An 18551-nucleotide genomic window follows, 5' to 3' on the forward strand; every position below is an offset into this window, starting at 1 on the left:
ACTGGGTATATATGAGGGATATATCTAGCTTAGAGAGGATAAAAGATAGTAAACAAAATTTTCCCACTAATCTTGATAAATTCTTTCACATAAAAGATAGGTATTATGAGAACACATAAGAGAAGACTCTGATCTAGTTGCAGGAGCAGGGAAAGTATAATTATGCGGAGGCCAGTGAGACGAAGCTGTTGAATGAGTACATTCTGCAGTCCTGGGCTGTAACTCTGCAGAGGGGCCTGGGATAAGACGAGCGGGTTTGCAAGCTACCCTAGTAGAGAATGGGAGTGCAGCCACCGTGCAGCATAGAGAGCAGTCCCAGCAAGGAAAGAGGGCCCAGACCCACGTCTGAGTAGGAGTTAAAGCGAAGGGTAACACTGGAGGTACGTGTTTCAGACAGCCTCAGAGGCTTACCTGCAAGAAGCAATTAAAGACAGCTTAGTGGGGCTAATGGCGTGGAGCGCCTCAAAGCCAGTCTTGAAAGCTAGGTTACAACCAGATAACGCAGGGCTTTGCTGACAGAACCAAGATTTTAAACTTTATTAAGAGCTTTTGGAAACCACAACAGTATATTAAATGAGTGGTGTAATCAGATTTGCACTTCTAAAGACTCCCTCTGGCTATCAAGAAAAAACAAGCAGGAAGAAGGCAAAGCAGATACGAGGACCACCTGCAGTGGTACAGGTGGCTGTAGACATGCAGGACAGCAGAGGCCAGAGGTCTGGGCAGTGGCATCAATAGTGCTGACAACTGGCTGGACAGGAGACTGCAGAGAGGAGAGCTACTCAGTGAATGGCAACTACATAAACCGAGCTAAAGAACACTACAGTGGGAGCAGGTTTTGGGGGGGAGGGGGCGTTCAGATTAGTTTTGAAGTTCCTGAGTGCGACATGCCAGGAAGAACAAGATACTGCAGTTATGGGGTTTTACCTCGGAAGAGATACCCGAGGGAAGAGAAAGTTCCAAGCCACCTAGCACAGAACACGGTTGCTGCTGTGGTAAAACCTTGCGGAGCAAATATAAGTAAGATGACAAGAGGCCCGGAACCAAGTCCTGAGAAACTCTAAAGGAAGACTAGCAGCTAGTAAAACACTCTAAGAGAGTGAGCGAAAAAAAAAAAAAGAAAACCCATGATAGTAGGGTATTATAAAAGAAGCCAAGGAAAACAAAACTCTTGGTTTAGTTCTATTTTAAGTTTGGGTACACAGGAGAAGTATTTACCCAAAAGGTTATTTTTAATTGTTATTTTAAAGTCCAAAACGAATGGGCAAAGAACAAGTTTATTTGGACATTTAAAATTGTACAAAAGACTTAAGTTATTTCCTAAGTGAAAAATCATGCAAATAAAATTTCATGCACTGAATATATTACTAAGTGTGATATATCTAAAGCCCATAATCCACTCGAAATAGCAAATAGAAATTGACATGAGGCATTTTTGAGGACAAAGTTGATAAAACAGTAACATCAATACTGTCCAGAAGTTCACGGTCCATGAAAATTTCTTCTACATATGGGCTTTTGTGTTATGATGAAAGTCATACATATCCAGCTTGGAATTTTATAAGATATCTCTTCTCAATAGCTGAGAATATGTCTGCAGGTTTGCTTTGCTGTTGTAACTATAGCCAAAGGGTCAGAGATGTTTTGTAATCTGTAAAAACACCATTTTACATATTAGACAGGCAGCAGGAAAAATCCGAGTCAGTTTTTTAGGCCAAGTTTTCTCAACTTTAAAATGTGATAAATAATTCCTGCTCTCTAGGTGTATCTTGAAGATTACTGCATACATATTTAAAGAACCTGAAAGTGCTTGGCACATAGCAGGAACTTAAAATTCAGCTAATATAAATTTTAACTTAATATCAGGAAGGAAAAAGTTAATGCATCACATTATATACTTTGGCAGGACTACATAATTTCGAAAAACATTATAAGCATTCTTTTTTGTATAGTGTGGCTCATGAAAATCTTTCTTTATAGTTTCAAAAATGGAACAGGGAAGGACTCAGTAATAGGAGGTTCTTATTCATTTTATATCATTTACTCTTCCACTGCAATAAGTAGACCTGTCCTCACACTGGACCTGTGGGGGACCCTACACTCTTAACCAGTGTCCGTATCATTCAATCACTTTGTATTTGTCAGTTAATTTTACGAATATTTTTTGAGCACCTGCCGTGATAGCTGCTAAAGGTAGATTCGAGCCTGACCCCAGCCGTCCACTCAGGGAGCCTGGAGATTAGCCGGGGACACAGACATTACACAACAAAAACTGGAGTTGAGTGCCCCAAAAGGAAAGGATAATTCACTTATTTTCCAGACTTGACTTATATTTCACAGTGACCAGAGAACTTCTGGATTCTTAATGGACCTCACCAATTACCTTGTGATTGATAATAATCACTTATCTAGCCCCATGAATGTACACAGCTAACTAACCTTCACTTGCAAGAGAAGGAAATATCTAACGATCACCATGTGACCAGTAAAGTATTTTCACTTATTCATCATTTCTTGAAATGGTGAATATACCATTTCCTTCAAAAGCATGCTTCTCAGCAGACAAAATTGGGTGACCCTTTAGTAAACAGGAAATTATTGGCTGGCTACTCATTTGTTTACTCCCTGAAAAAATATGTACACTGAGGAATAGTGTAAATCAGATGGTGTACTTAGCACATGCATATGAATAAGACAGAACCTGCCTTCCAAGAGTTCAAAGTGTCTTTCAGAAACTGTGTGCCTACAAGTCAAAGTAACCTTTACATTTTGCACAGCTTCCTCTGTTGAATGAATGATTCAGAGCTTCATAAATGCCAAGTTCTTTTAATTTATTACTTCAAGTAAGAGGTTTGTGAGGCAGGTCTGGTATTTTCTTTTATAGACTAGGATGAGGGCACCGAGATGGGTATCACCTCTGTCCCAGCCCAGCTGCTCTTCTCCACGTCCACCTTGCAGCCTTTCCCTTACTGAAGGGTTTGACTCTGGTCCCATTATTTCTACCTACCTGCAGCTGCCATGTGCGGTTTCTCTAAGACCAAACTATGATCCTACTACTGTTCTGCTGTTCTTTTTTTAAATTCTCACCAAGGATATTTTTCCATTGATTTTCAGATGGAGTGGGAGGGAAGAGAGGGAGAGAAAAAAACATTGACGAGAGGGAGACACCTTGAATGGTTGCCTTCTACATGATCCCGACCCCAACCAGGGTCAGGGTACAAAGTGCAACATAATAAGTACATGCCCTTGACCAGAATCAAACCCGCAACTCTTTGGTCCACAGGCCGATGCTCCAACCACTGAGCCAAACCAGCCCGGGCTACTACTGCTCTGTGTAATAGCCTACACAACTTTATGGAAAGTGAAAACGTAAATTCAAGTAAATGTACTATTTATAACAATATTTAGCCACTTAAAGTGAAAACATATAACAGTATGGGAAAAGCTGATGATATAACAGTAACTACAAATATGAAAATTATGCAAGCACTTGATAAGAGAAATAAGAAAGCAAAAATGATAACAGCTTTTTAGGATAGTGTTTCAAAATACTTTAAATGTTACTATTTTGTTTTAACACTCTAAAGTAGAGGAGAAAAATGAAACTCTAAACCACTATTGATAGCTGGCCCTTGCTCTCAAGATTAAGTTTAATCCCAAGTCTTATAACCCTTCCATAACCTTGCACCAACATATCTGTTAGCCATATTTCACCAATTTTTGTACATATTCTTCTCTGAACATTCCATTAACTTTCATGTCTACATACCTTTGTCATGCTGTTCCCTATGCCTCTGGTCCTTCCTACCAGCTGAACTCAAGTGTCATGGAATTGTGTTTTATGTCTGGGTGCACTGTGCCACAATTATCAGCTTATCTGTTACCAGGCTCTCTCACTATTCATAGCACATGAGCTACATCTCATTTATTTTTATTTTTGCAATCTGCAACAAAATTATATTAATTAAATATTTTTGTTCAATGAAAATTATATGAATTATATTTTAATATATATTCAAACTAATATTAATTAAATATTCCGGAGCAAATTCAGAAGTCAGAACATTGTGGGTTGAGATGATGCTTTGATGGTTTCTAATTTCAGGTTAAGATGTTAAAATGGATTCCACTTTGACATCATATTTACTCTGCTTCCAAATTCTGCCAATTTCCGAAGTCTTCAGTGAGCTAAGAATTCAGATTTAAAGTTAGGTTAAATGGACTGCTGATGGCTTCGATTATCAGCATTTCACTGTGTGGACTTGGCCCAATGAAGGTTCACTTTGTCCACTCTTCAAGACGCTTGTGAGCATCATGTTCCAGATGTGCTGGAGAAAGAGGGTGAAAGATTAAAGCTGACACTATCTGTGCTCTCAAATACATCACTGCCCTAGGTTAGGTTTCTGGAAGCAGAGCCTGAGACAAGAGTTCAGGTGCACATGATTTATTAAAAGCATGTTCTCAGGAATAAAAGGAGCAAGGGAAGCAGAATAGGACGAGGAAAGGAGCTAAGTAAGGATGTGCTCTCAGCAGGTATGTGCCTTCAGCCTGATCTTTTGGGGAAACTCAAGCATACATTGCCCCAAAGGCAACCTCACCTTGAAAGGAGGGGCTATTTTTTGTGCCGTCATGTCAGTGAGTCATTGGCTATAAGCTAGTAGGTTTGGAGGTGGGTGCATAAGGCCATGGGCGAGAAAAATGCTTTTCGCTAAAAGTGATTCTGAAGAGACGAGGGGAGATGTGAGCCATTAGCAAAACACTCACAGAAACTAGAAACGGGTCCATAAGCTCGGTAAGAGGAATCTGGTCAGAGCACCCAAACTGGCGTGAGTTACACAAAAGCACACCCTGCAAGCAACAGCAGACTGAAGGGTGGCGGGTTGGATTCCAATCAAAGGCATGTACCTGGGTTGCAGGTTCGATCCCCGGCCATGTGCGGGAGACAACCAATCGATGCGTCTCTCTCACATTGATGTTTCTCTCTTTCTCTCCCTTCCACTCTAAAAATTAATAAAAAATTATCCTTGGGTGAGGATTAACAACAACAAAAACATATATAATTAAGAAAAAAAAATATTATAAAGCAGCAAGAAAAAAGACATTTGAAAGATATACATCAGACGATTTCTAACTTAACCAGCGGCGTTTCCAGCTGCAACAGCAGCTGCCCCTGTGTCCGGCTATCCCGTCGCTATCCGTGGAAGGTCCTTGAAGCCTGCCTCTCCCATTTAGGGGACTGTGTCATGTGAGACATGGATGTTCCTTAGCGCCTGTTTCTAGCTGAGCATCTTGAAATTGCCTTCTTGGATTATTTTAATCTTATCAAAGCCATCCTATATGTGACTCGAACTGAAAAGGGAAGGTTTGTTTTTTTCATTTCTACAGATTGAGTCCTAGATGGCCGATCAGATAGCACCTGGATTGCTCTCCTAAGAGCAGCTCATTCTCTGCACAAAGCATGTGCATGGCAGGTTCGCTTTTTATGTCCTTAAGTGAGAAAGCACGTTCAAGAAGAATCGTAAGCCGACATAAAAATAGTTCTCAAAAGTCAAGAATGTAAACTTTTCACATGGAAATTGTTGTGAACATTTGAACACTGTATGATTGAGTCACAACATTCATTTTTTTTCTCCCCCAACAAATATTTATTAGATACTTACTAGGACCAAAGAAATACACTAAACGATATGGCAGATAATATGAAACTTCAAGTTTGGAAGAGATATTAGACACCATGATATCAAGCTTTTCATAGCAGGGTCATTTTAAAAAATATTGAAACACCCTATATAGAAGCCCAAGATGTGAACTAAATGAGCAGACAGAGTAGCTGAAGCAGAGATAAGGAACCTAAGCCTTGGATGTTCTGACATTATCTTGCCGAACACCCTGAGAACCACGTATTTAGTGAGATTTCAAGTTCAGGCAAGCTAGACACTGGCCAGTGATTCGGCCAAGGCCACACAACTGGTTTGTAGAATCAGGTCGTCTGATTCCAAGGGTGGGACATTTTCTTTCGCACCAAAGCTAAAGGTATAGTTCCTGTCCTCTGAAACTTCGCACCTTGTCTGGAAAGAAAATAAATAATACAAGTTATGTGACATTGATACTATATAAATGCTACAGAGTAAATTGCTGAAACTTCAAAAGAGAGGAAGATGTGAAGTTGACCTCCCTGAATCATTCTTAGAAATTAATAAAGCGATGTCAACGTCTGTGTAATATTTCTGAATGTCCTATATCAGCATAAACTATGGTAGTCACCTTTCCTGTGGGGTTGGTGGGTATGTGTGACAACCACCAAGAGAAATGTCAAGTAACCAAGACTTTGAACCATTTTTGAAAAATCACCTGTGCTCTTGTTCCCCAGTAACTCACCGTCCAAATGTTTCCTTTCTTCTTTTTAACGTTTCAGAAATCAAATTGGATTTGGCCTTCCTTTCTCTTTTTAAATCTTTTCCTTTATCTTTTAATCTGTAAAATGTGAACTAAGTTAAGGTAACTTGAACTTAAATTTAAAATGACAAAGCCAAAGGAATGTATGACTCTCTGCTTCCTTTCCTTACAAGAAAAGCAGCTTATTGGTATAGTGACCTGTCTGAATCAACAAACTCAATTTCACGCCCTGTCCTTTCTGCACCCTCACCCAGTGTCAGGGCCCGTCAGGTGTGACCAGCTGCGCAGCCACAGTTTAGAAGCAGTCACAAGAACAAGGACTTCCTCTGGAAGACAATCGTTATTTAAAAGTTCATGTGTTTCCGGTTCGTTATGCCTGCTCTGATCTCAGAATCTTGTCCGATTTTGACCTCTGACCTGTTCCTCATATCCAGCTTCTGTGTACTGGCAGACTATGGAGTCCCTCTAGCTGCCACCTCTCACCTCCAGACTGACCTTTAAGGTCTGGCTCCAGACTTTATCTCCCCTTCCAAGTCAATGAGGGCTGGTTCCTGCTGCACCCTACCCCCTGCTTCGGGGCCCTGGGCTGTGATTCAGCCTCCTGTGGTTTCCTCCTTCCAGCTTCTGCTCTGTGCGACAGGTCATGCTGGTTCCCACAGCACAGCCAGTCACCTAATTCAGATCACCGACAGAGGATTCACCGTTTTGTAAAGACCACAGCTCTAATGGCTTCATCAGGTCAAACTTCTAGTAGAGTATTTCCAAACTCTAATTGGAATTCAGGAAATTTTGAACCAAATATATTAGTGGTTATTTATAATGTCTTACTTGTCTTTAACTGACTGTAACTAGATATAAAAAAATCAAATACCCATCAAGTATGAACAGTCAATTAAACCATCAGGGTAAAAACATTCACTTCCTTAAGAGGATAAATAGATGCAATAACTGGATCCCAAGCTGAAAGGTTCTGTGGGTTCTACATTTTTTAAACATTTTCAATCAATCCCATAAAGAAAGGAGTCGGGAGCATCAGTCACAGATGTGGGTCTGGTTTCTGCAGGAGCATCAGTAACCATGTGAAGAGCAGAAGCATACTCAGGACTGTATTGCCTGGACCTGACACCAGATCTTCCCTCCCTGGGATGACAAATATTTTTAAAAAGATAAACAAAGGGGTACTGTGAGCTAGTTCTAAGCTCTGTGATCTCCCCCCAAAGCAGCTGAGTTTTAAATGTCTGAACAACTGATAGAATGTTGGTGAAGACACTACAGGACTTGTGAGAAGTGAAAGGGGAGGTGGATGTGCAGAATGTAGGAAAAGAATGAAGAACACATTTGTTTAGCATTTCTACACTGTTTCCTGTTGTTCATATTCCCCGAGGAGTGTCTCAGAAAAGCACCACTCATTTTGGTACATGAGGGTAGCACTTGGGGCCTGGCACAGATGCCAGAGCTATGCTCTTAATTTGAAAGTGGGCTTCGTGGAAGAATGTCTGGAGACGCTGGGATATAATGGATATGTTGTGGTAGAAGGTGGCAACTGTTGAAGTCACATTTAGAGCATGAAAACCCCACTGAAACCTCTTTCCAAAGTGCTGAGGCCTCTCTTGAAACATTATGAGGTCACAGCAATCTTCACGACTTACATCTTGCCAGATTTCTGAGGATTTGAGAACAGCCTATGGCTGCTATTATTACATTAAGATACACTTGTTTTATTTTACTGACACAGGTTTAGAAGTTAAATGAAATGGTGGTTATATAGTTAATGAAAAATTTTGTATTCTAAGGTAAAATCGATGATTAAAGGTCAATTTCACAAGTCAGGAATAATGTTGTATATAATACTAGGTCTGAGTAGGGTCTATGAATGTCAGTGAAGATCTGAGCCCTCCAGTTAGCACATACATTCATATAAAAAAGTTACTCCATTACATTTAGGCCCAGCTCCTTGAACGCAGACCAGTCGTCCAGTACCAGCTGTGCCCTGGTCAATACCTGTGTAGACAAGGTAACTAAACCATCTGCAAAATTATGTTATCCACAATATGTTTCTTACTCAAAGGGCATTGCTTTTTTAAAAAGTCAACAGAAAGAATTATATGCACAGTTAAAGCAATTCAACTCTAAATATGCCTCATCACAGAGAAAGGCAGTCCAATATGCTTCCCCATTCTATTTTCAGAAATAATCAATATAGAGGATAGAAAAACTATAACATGCATTCAAATTGATCATTTTTGATCAGCAGAATTTCAGCCATCGAAGGGTTTCAGTACAAGCTTCCCTTTGATGAGGAAAAGAACCATTAAAATCTTCATCAAAAAATATATCAACTTGATATTCCGGAGAAAATGGCGGCGGAGTGAGTGTAGGCTACACAGACCATGTCCCAGGACCAAACTGGAATAACAAAAATAAAGACAAATCGTCAGGAAAAGGCAACCGAAAAGCAGCTTGGAGGACCACATAACCAGGAATACTGACTCAATCCTGGTAGGCTTGCGAGGATGTGAGAGGGGCCGGGAGCCCACGGTCCGCAGCGGCCTGGGCTGGGACCTGCAGTGGCCTCTGGTTAAAGTCCCAGGTCGCTTCACAAAACAGAGCCGGGACACAGGCTAAATTAGCAGCAGCCACTCATCTTGGGCTCCGGCAGAGGCAGGGCAGACTGGACTGGAACTGTGTGGGGACATGCAGGATTTGGAGGGCACTCAGAACTTTGCTGAGTTGCGGCCACGCAGGACTGTGGTCATCTTACTCTTTCCCAGGGCCCTGGGGAGAGGGCGCAGCCTCTCCCTTGGAGATTCAACCCCACCTGGTGGCCATTGAAATGCTAACTGAGGCCCATTACCAACCAGCATTTGCCCCACCCTTGGGAAATCTTCTTAAACTGAGCACCTGAGGGAGATTTTCATTCAACTCAGAAACCAAGGTTCTTCAGATGACCTCTAGTAATAGCCTCCAGGCAAAAAAACTAGAGGATAACAACTATTCCCTGGGCTAGCAACTATAACCAGGAGAGTAAGACTTGACAGTGGTGTTTAACGTGGGTCCTCCCTTCCTCATCCAAACCCAGGAGAGGGAGCCACAAACAGCAGAACACCAACACCCACAGGGAAAATTTGGGAGCCTCCAAAGCCCACTGTGATAGCCAAAATTGTGAAACACAGAAACAAAAGCCAAATGAAAGAACAAGAGACCTCTACTGAAGATGAGATAAATGAGGTGCAGTTAAGCAAGTTAACAGAACTAAAATTCAGAGCTATGATGTTGAGGAAGCTCAACAGCATGTGTAAGGACATGAGCACCATGAGTAAAGACATAGAAATGCTGAAAATCAACAAGCTGGAAATTAAAAACCACCAAGAAGAAATGAAGAATGACATATCAGAAATAAAAAACACACTGGAAAGTCTAAATAGCAGAATAAAGGAAGCTGAGGACCGGATCAGTGAATTAGAAGATAGGGTAGATAAAATCAACCAATCAGAAAACCAAAAGGAAAAAATAATTAAAAAACAGGAAAACAGCTTAAGAGAACTGTGGGACAACTGGAAACGTAATAACATTCGCATCATAGGAGTCCCCGAAGAAGCAGAAAATGAGCAAGGGTTAGAGAATATATTTGAAAAAATAGTGACAGAAAACTTCCCTAATTTGGTGAAGGAAGAAGGCATTCAAGTTCAAGAAGCACAGAGAGCCCCAAGTAAGAAGAAACCCCAACAGGCCCACACCAAGACACACAGTAATCAAAGTGCCAAAAATTAAAGACAAAGAGAGAATACTAAAAGCAGCAGGAGATAAGCAACAGGTTACCTACAAAGGAATCCCCCCCCCCCCCATAAGGCTCTCAGCTGACTTCTCAACAGAAACACTACAGGCCAGAAGGGAATGGCATGAGGTAATCAAGGTCATGAAAAACAAGGATCTGAATCCAAGACTACTCTACCCAGCAAGGATATCATTCAAAATAGAAAGTCAAATAAAGAGCTTCCCAGACAAAAAAGAAAAGACTTAGGGAATACATTAGCACCAAACCTGCACTGCAAGAAATGTTAAAAGGACTGCTGTAATTAGCAGGAGAAATAGGAAGAAAAATAGAACCACACTAAACAAAACTGGCCATAAATAAGTACATACCAATAATCACCTTAAATGTAAATGGATTGAAGGCTCCCATAAAAAGACACAGAGTAGCTGATTGGATAAAAAACCATGACTCATCTATATGTTGTTTACAAGAGACCCACCTCACAACAAAAGACTCACATAGGTTGAAAGTGACGGGATGGAAAAAAATGTTCCAAGCAAACGGAAAGGAAAAAAAAGCTGGTGTAGCAATACTTATATCTGATAAAACAGATTTCAAAATGAAGGCCATAACTAGAGACAAAGAAGGCCACTACATAATATTGCACGGATCTATCCAACAGGAAGATATAAGACTGATACACATATATGCACCCAATATAGGAGCACCAAAATATATTAAAAATCTTCTGGTGGACTTCAAAGAAGAAATCCATAGCAATACAATCATTACAGGGGACTTCAACACGCCCCTGACATCACTGGACAGATCTTCTAGACAAAAATTAGCAAGGAAACAGAGACTCTAAATAAAGCACTAGACGAAATGGATTTAATAGGTATCTACAGAAAATTACACCCCAAAATTACAGAATCACATTCTTTTCAAGAGCACATGGGACATTCTCAAAGACAGACCACATGTTAGGACACAAACTAAGTCTCTACAAGTTCAAGAAGACTGAAATCATATCAAGCATTTTCTCAGCTCACAATGGTATGAAACTAGAAATCAATTACAACAAGAACATGAAAAAATATTTGAACACCTGGAAGCTAAAAAGCATGTTATTAAACAATGAATGGGTTACTGAGGCAATCAAGGAAGAAATTAAAAACTTCCTAGAAACCAATGAAAATGAAGACACAACAACACAAAATCTATGGGATGCAGCAAAAGCAATTCTGAGAGGGAAGTTCTTAGCACTACAGACCTACCTCAAAATACAACAAAAAAAATCTCTAATAGACTATCTAACCTTACAACTTAAAGAACTAGAGAGCAAATAAAAAGAAAACCCCAGAGCAAGTAGAAAGAAGGAAATAGTAAAAATCAGAGCAGAAATAAACGACATAGAGTCCAAAAAAACAATTTAAAGGATCAATGAAACAAAGAGCTGGTTTTTCGCAAACATAAAGAAGATTGATGGACCCTTAGCTAGACTCACCAAGGAACAAAGAGAGAGAACCCAAATACACAAAATCAGAAATGAGAGGAGAAGTAACAACTGACACCACAGAAATACATAAGATCGTTACAACTACTATGAACAATTATGTGGCAACAAATTCGACAATCTAAGCAAAATGGACAAATTTCTAGAAACACATAATCTCCCAAAACTGGACCTGGAAAAGATAGAAAACTTGAACAGACCAATAACAACAGAAGAAATTAAAGATGTAATCAAGACTCTTCCAGCAAACAAAAGCCTAGGCGTGGATGACTTCACGGGAGAGTTTTACTGAACATTCAAAGAAGAACTAACACCCATTCTCCTCAAATTATTTCAAAAAAATTCAAGAAGAAGGAAGCCTTCCTAACTCATTTCATGAAGCCAGCATAATTCTAATTCCAAAATCAGAAAAAGACACTACAAAGAAAGAAAACTACAGGCCAATATCCCTGATGAACATAGATGCCAAAATCCTGAATACAATACTAGCAAATCGGATCCAGCAATACACCAAAAAAATTATTCACCATGTCCAAGTGGGATTCATCCCAGGGATGCAAGGCTGGTACAATATTCACAAATCAATAAACGTGATACACCACATAAATAAAATGAAGAATAAAAACCACATGATCATATCAATAGATGCTGAAAAAGCCTTCAACAAAATCCAGCATCCATTTCTGATAAAAACACTCAGCAATGTGGGAATAGAGGGATCATAACTCAACATAATAAAGGCCATATATTAAAGACCTACATCCAACATCATACTAAATGGGCAAAAACTAAAAGCATTTCCCTGAAGAACAGGAACAAGGCAAGGATGCCCACTTTTGCCACTCTTATTTAACATAGTACTATGTTAAGCCACAGCAATCAGACAGGAAAAAAATAAAAATAAAAGGGATCCAAATTGGAAAGGAGGAAGTGAAATGCCATTATTTGCAGATGACATGATACTATACATAGAAAACCCTAAAGACTCCATCAAAAATTTACTAGACTTAACCAATGAATATGGAAAAGTAGTAAGATACAAAATTAACATCAAGAAATTGATGGAATTCTTATACACCAATGATGAACTCACAGAAAGAGAAACTAAGAAAACAATCCCAATTACCATTGCAGCAAAAAAAATTAAGATACCTAGGAATAAACTTAACCAAAGAAATAAAGAACCTATTCGCAGAAATCTACAGGTCATTGAAAAAAGAAATAGAGAAAGATATAAAAAAGTGGAAGCACATACTTTTTTATGGATTGGGAGAATTAACATCATTAAAATGTCCATACTACTCAAAGCAATCTATAGATTTAATGCAATCCCCATCAAAATACCAATGACATACATCACAGAAGTAGAACAAGTACTTCAAAAGTTCATATGGAACCAAAAAAGACCTCGAATAGCCACAGCAATCTTGAAAAAGAAGAACAAAGTTGGAGGGATCACAATACCAGATTTCAGGTTATACTACAAAGCAACCGTAATCAAAACAGCCTGGTATTGGCACAAGAATAGGCATATAGACCAGTGGAACAGAATAGAGAACCCAGAAATGGACCCAAGGCAATATGCTCAATTAATATTTGACAAAGGTGGCAAGAGCATACAGTGAAGTATGGACAACCTCTTTAATAAATGGTGTTTGGAAAATTGGACAGTTACATGCAAAAATATAAAACTAGACCATCAACTTACACCCTACACAAGAATAAACTCAAAATGGATAAAAGACTTAAATGTGATTCATGAATCCATAAAAATTCTAGAAGAAACTGTAGGCAACAAAATTTCATACATCATAGGCAGCAGAATTTTCACGGATACATCAACTAAGGCAATAGAAACAGAGAAGAAAATGAACACATGGGACTACATCAAACTCAAAAGCTTCTGCACAGCAAAAGATACAGTCAGCAAAACGGAAAGGCTACCCACTGTATGGGAGAGCATAATTTCCAATGATATATCAGACAAGTGGTTAATTTTCAATACATATAGAGTGCTCATACAACTCCACAAAAGGAAGACAAAGAACCCAATTAAGAAATGGGCAGAGAAACTAAATAGACACCTCTCCAAACAGGACATACAAATGGCTAAGAGACATATGAAGAAATGCTCAACATCACTAATTATCAGAGAGATGCAAATTAAAACAACAATGAGGTATCACCTCACACCTGTCAGAATGGCCGCCATCAACAAATCATCAAACAACAAGTGTTGACAAGGGTGTGGAGAAAAGGGGACTCTAGTACACTGCTGGTGGGAATGCAGACTGGTGCAGCCATTATGGAAAAAAATATGGTGTTATCTCAAAAAATTAAAAATTGAACTTCCATTTGATCCAGTGATCCCACTTCTAGGAATATACCCTAAGAAGTCTGAAACACCAATCAGAAAGAATATGTGTACCCCCATGTTTGTAGCAGCACTATTTACAATAGCTAAGATCTGGAAACAGCCCAAATGTCCATCAGTAGACGAATGGTTAAAAAAAGCTGTGGTACATATACACAATGGAGTACTAGCAGATGTAAGAAAGAAAGATCTCTTATCTTTTGAGAGTCCATGGAGGGACCAGGAAAGTATTATCCCAAGCAAAACAAGTCAAAGAGAGAAAGAGAAGTATCATATGATCTCACTTATTTGTGGAATATAATGAACATAACAGTCTGAGGAATGGGGTAGTCCCAGAGACGTGGAAGTGGGGTACAGACTGACAATCCCCAGAAGAGGGGGTGTTGGGGGAGACATACACCACAGACCTTATATGCATGTATGCATGAACAATGGACATGGACAACAACGCTGGGAATAGGACAGGGAGGAAGGGGGAGGAGGGAATCAGTGGGGGGAAAAGGAGAAACATCTGTAAGGAAAAGGAATAAATTAATTAAAAAAAATATACATATTGACTTGTTTAAATCCTTGTATTTGCATATTTAACAAACAAGTTGTATTCATTCACACATTCAGTCATTCTTGTAGTCAGTACAAAATTATTAAATATCCAGAGGACTGCAAGTAAATGAGTTGGTGAAGAGGACACACGATGGAACATGGTAATGATACCATAAGAGGAAATTAAGATGTCAACTTTATAACCTGACACTTGAGGATACTGAGATGCCCAAGTGTGGCATGTCTGGGTTTGGCAGCTAGTGACTTCTGGAGGCATCTAGAAAATGTGTAGAAACACTTTGGTCTCCAAATTATTAGACTCTATAATATTTAGTGATAGGGGGACAGATGAGGCAGTCTGCATTAATATTTGTTGCATTTTTATGATTCTATAGATAATGACCAGTAGTATTCATTTTGTATTCCAGTGCTGCTGCTATTATTACATTAACCATTGATTAGCTACATCTTATTTGAAGTACTTCCTTTAGCTCTTTTTATATATTAATGTTAGAAAACTTTATTACTTTTGAAATTATGTATGTTGGTACCATAAATGGATTTTGTTTCATGAGCATGAAGGTCTTACGAAATGGTTATTGTATTTGGGGACCAGTAGGGTTGAGGAACCTGTGTTCCATAAACATGCCTTAGTATGTGAACAAAAAGAGCCTTAGACAACCAAGGTATGAGGAGTACATGGGATGTGGGAGAATGAGCTCCTCAAAACCACTGCATTCTACCACGTCTATATTCTCTGGTGGACAGTCATGTTTCTGGAAGCAGCTACACCTGGGAGATCTTTGGAGACAAATACTTAATCTTTTGGATAAACAAACTATAAGATGGCTGCTAGCAACATAATTGTATACAGAACACTATTTTTATAGGTAAGATATGATTACCAAAAAAGAAACACAAAAAAACCAACAACAACAAAAGAAGATTTAAGAGAAGTGATAGTTATTAGCCATAAACAAAAGAGAGGAGGAACTTCATCAATGGAAAATAAGAGATTAGAAAAACAAATGCAGCACAGTCACTAGGATGTCTCTACACTATCTATACTTAATATGCAGCATAACTATTTAATAAAATAAGATATCAAAATGACTATAAGAAATAAAGAAATAACAAAATAGCAAAAAATAGATATATCGCAAAATTACAAAGGGTTCTTGAAAAGGACTACCAATCATCCTGATTAAAAAATAAATAAATAAATGACCTGATTTCTTTCCGTTTTCTTCCTAACTCATTCTCCTAGCTGTGTTTGGAAGTGAATCTTGTTCTTAGGGCCACGCCTCCCCTGCACATTTATTTGGACGCATCAGAATGGCCCGCCTCCTCGCAGTAAGCAGTGCTGTGCATGTGAGCACAGACCAGGTCTCTATCACTGAGAGATGCTCCTTGGGAGAAACAAGAGACCTTCAAGTCATTCCAGATAAAGGCTGTATTAGTTTATACCTCAGGGGAAATTTGCAACTGGACTCTCCTATCCTCACTAAGGTGCCTCTACTTCCTGCAGAAACGTTAATTTAGGTCATTTTCTAATCCCCAGCATGATGAGCAACGGTTCCTGTGAATGGATCCAGGTACAAGCATGATGCAAATAACTGTAGGGCAAGTCAGTCCTCTGAGAGAGCTTGGGGCACCACAGTTCTGAGCCTCCTGGAACATCTGCCTAAGAAGGTTTAAGAATGTGTATCTTGCCCTGGCCGGTTTTGCTCAGCGGTTAGAGCGTCGGCCTGCGGTCCAGAGAGACCCGGGTTCGGTTCCCACTAAGAGCACATACCACATACCTCATTTGCAGTTTGTCCCTGGCCCTGGTTGGGTTGTGAGGTGGCAACCACTCGATGTGTCCCTTTCACATCGATGTTTCTCTCTCTCCCCCCCCACTCTATCTGAACAAAATATCAAAAAAAAAGAATGTGTATCTTAATGTGATATAGGCAATCAAGTTTAGATTTTATTACTCCTATGACACTAATACTTTCAGGAAATAAGTGTAGCATAATTAGGATTTTATTACATATTTATTTCAATAATGTCGTTAAAGAAAAGGTAGTCATGTTTAAGATATCTGCAAAAATCATTTTGGCATCATTTTGGTAAATACATATCTGTGACCATGATCATAGATTAGGGAGAGAAGCACATCACTGGTTATTGGGTCAATTCTAAACGGAATTCCTCTGAAATGAGAAAGAATCCATAGTTTAGAAATATGAAATATTCTTCTATTTTCTCGGCTCTATGTTACTTTAGATGACGATACATATCATGGGGGAGATTTAACTTTTTTCCTTAAGATTTTTTTAAAAACAACTATTATATTGAGAGAAAAACTAAAATTTTTACTTCACAAAAAATTTCTACGTGGTTTTAACACCGATTCCCAAACCCATATGTTTTTTATCAATAAACAGGATATACAGTTTAGACGTTTCACAGACATTACTATATTGAACACTGAAAAAAGACTGCTATCAAAACATCTGGTAAACAGAAGTCAAACTGAACTTCACTGGTGGTGTGCATATTTTTCTAAATGTTTTCAACTTTGTTATATATCTTAGAAGAGGTGTAACTTGCCCCCCACCCCCAGGAGAAATTTAAAATACTAGTCTAGTAGTACTTTTCTATGATTGTTGTGACAGTCATCTTGCTGTCATTCTGCAAGGCATTGTGTGGATTTCCAAATAGCTTCTTTAAACTGAATTTTTAAAAAGTTGCTCTTAGAAGTGAGTTGAAAATCACTCTCACATCTGCTTCTGCTAACTGACTTACCTAATAAATCCCAACTTACTCCATGGCTACTCATGCACTCTCCTACTTAGATTATTTTTTGACACATTTTGTTTTAAAAAAAAAAATACAAAGTATTGTTTTCACAACTTCCAGAAATACTGTCCTACTCAATGTGGAAACATCGGAAGAATTCTGAAATCAGAGACTGTCGATGTTTCATAAAACATATCATAAACCAAGATGATTTAGAATTGCGTGCGGCTCAGGTAATGTGGAAGAACCACTATGTACTGAAAGATAGTCCAAAAAAACTAAAGTATTTCAGAAAAAATAAAGTATTTCTAGGCTTTCTCTAAGAGGCAGCTTTCCATAAAAGAGCTAAATGTTCATTAATTTTTTTTGATTCATCAACTTGAAACAAAATGCACCACATAAATTGAACAGTTAACTGTTCGTATGCTCATCTCTTCATTCTTTATAGACGTTTTAAAATAAAATCACTAGTATTGTTATGTAAGTCATTTAACAAGAAAACATAAAATGTTAAACATGTTTTTACACACAAGATAAACAAAATCTTCAAAGACTGGTATCAGTTGGTAATGATAATGGTATAGAGAAACAAGCATTCAAATATATCGTTTGAAATATAAATTTGTATAATTCTTTCTTAGTTTAATTTGACTATAATTATTTTAAAATATATAAATAGCATATGACTTAGAAATATTGATTTTAGGAATTTATCCTATAACAAAAAATTAAGATCATAGCCAAGAATGTATATATATTTCATTGCATATAATTGCAAGACATATGAACAATCTAAGTGTCCACAAATAGAGAAAGGATTAAACATACATTTACATACCATAGAATATCTGTATTTTCTAACTTGAAACTATACCCAAGACATTTTAAGTTAAAAAAATAAAATAAAAAGCATGCTTCGGACCACTATTTTAGGATGACAGCAATTTTTAAAAATCTGTATATTTTTTTATCTATAGATATATAGATACGCTTCCATAATCACGAAGTATCCAAAGAGATCCTTACCAGGCTGGGTAAATATAAAGAATTTTGTTACCTACAACACATAGCATTGGTGATTTGTTTTATAAAATCAGATTTAAGGCCTACATAGTTTTCCGACAAGAATATATTTATTAAACGGACGTTGTTACCAGATCTAAATTATAGTAGATATAACATAG

At 38.4% G+C, this 18551-nt stretch overlaps 1 protein-coding gene across 4 annotated transcripts in view; it reads right to left on the reverse strand.

The window, feature by feature from the left end:
• PTPRK (protein tyrosine phosphatase receptor type K) overlaps positions 1-18551 on the reverse strand; it is a 502788-nt gene that overhangs the window by 65270 nt on the left and 418967 nt on the right. The window lies entirely within an intron of this gene.

This window comes from Molossus molossus, unplaced genomic scaffold, assembly GCF_014108415.1.
Source record: "Molossus molossus isolate mMolMol1 unplaced genomic scaffold, mMolMol1.p scaffold_m16_p_8, whole genome shotgun sequence".
Taxonomy (NCBI): domain Eukaryota; kingdom Metazoa; phylum Chordata; class Mammalia; order Chiroptera; family Molossidae; genus Molossus; species Molossus molossus.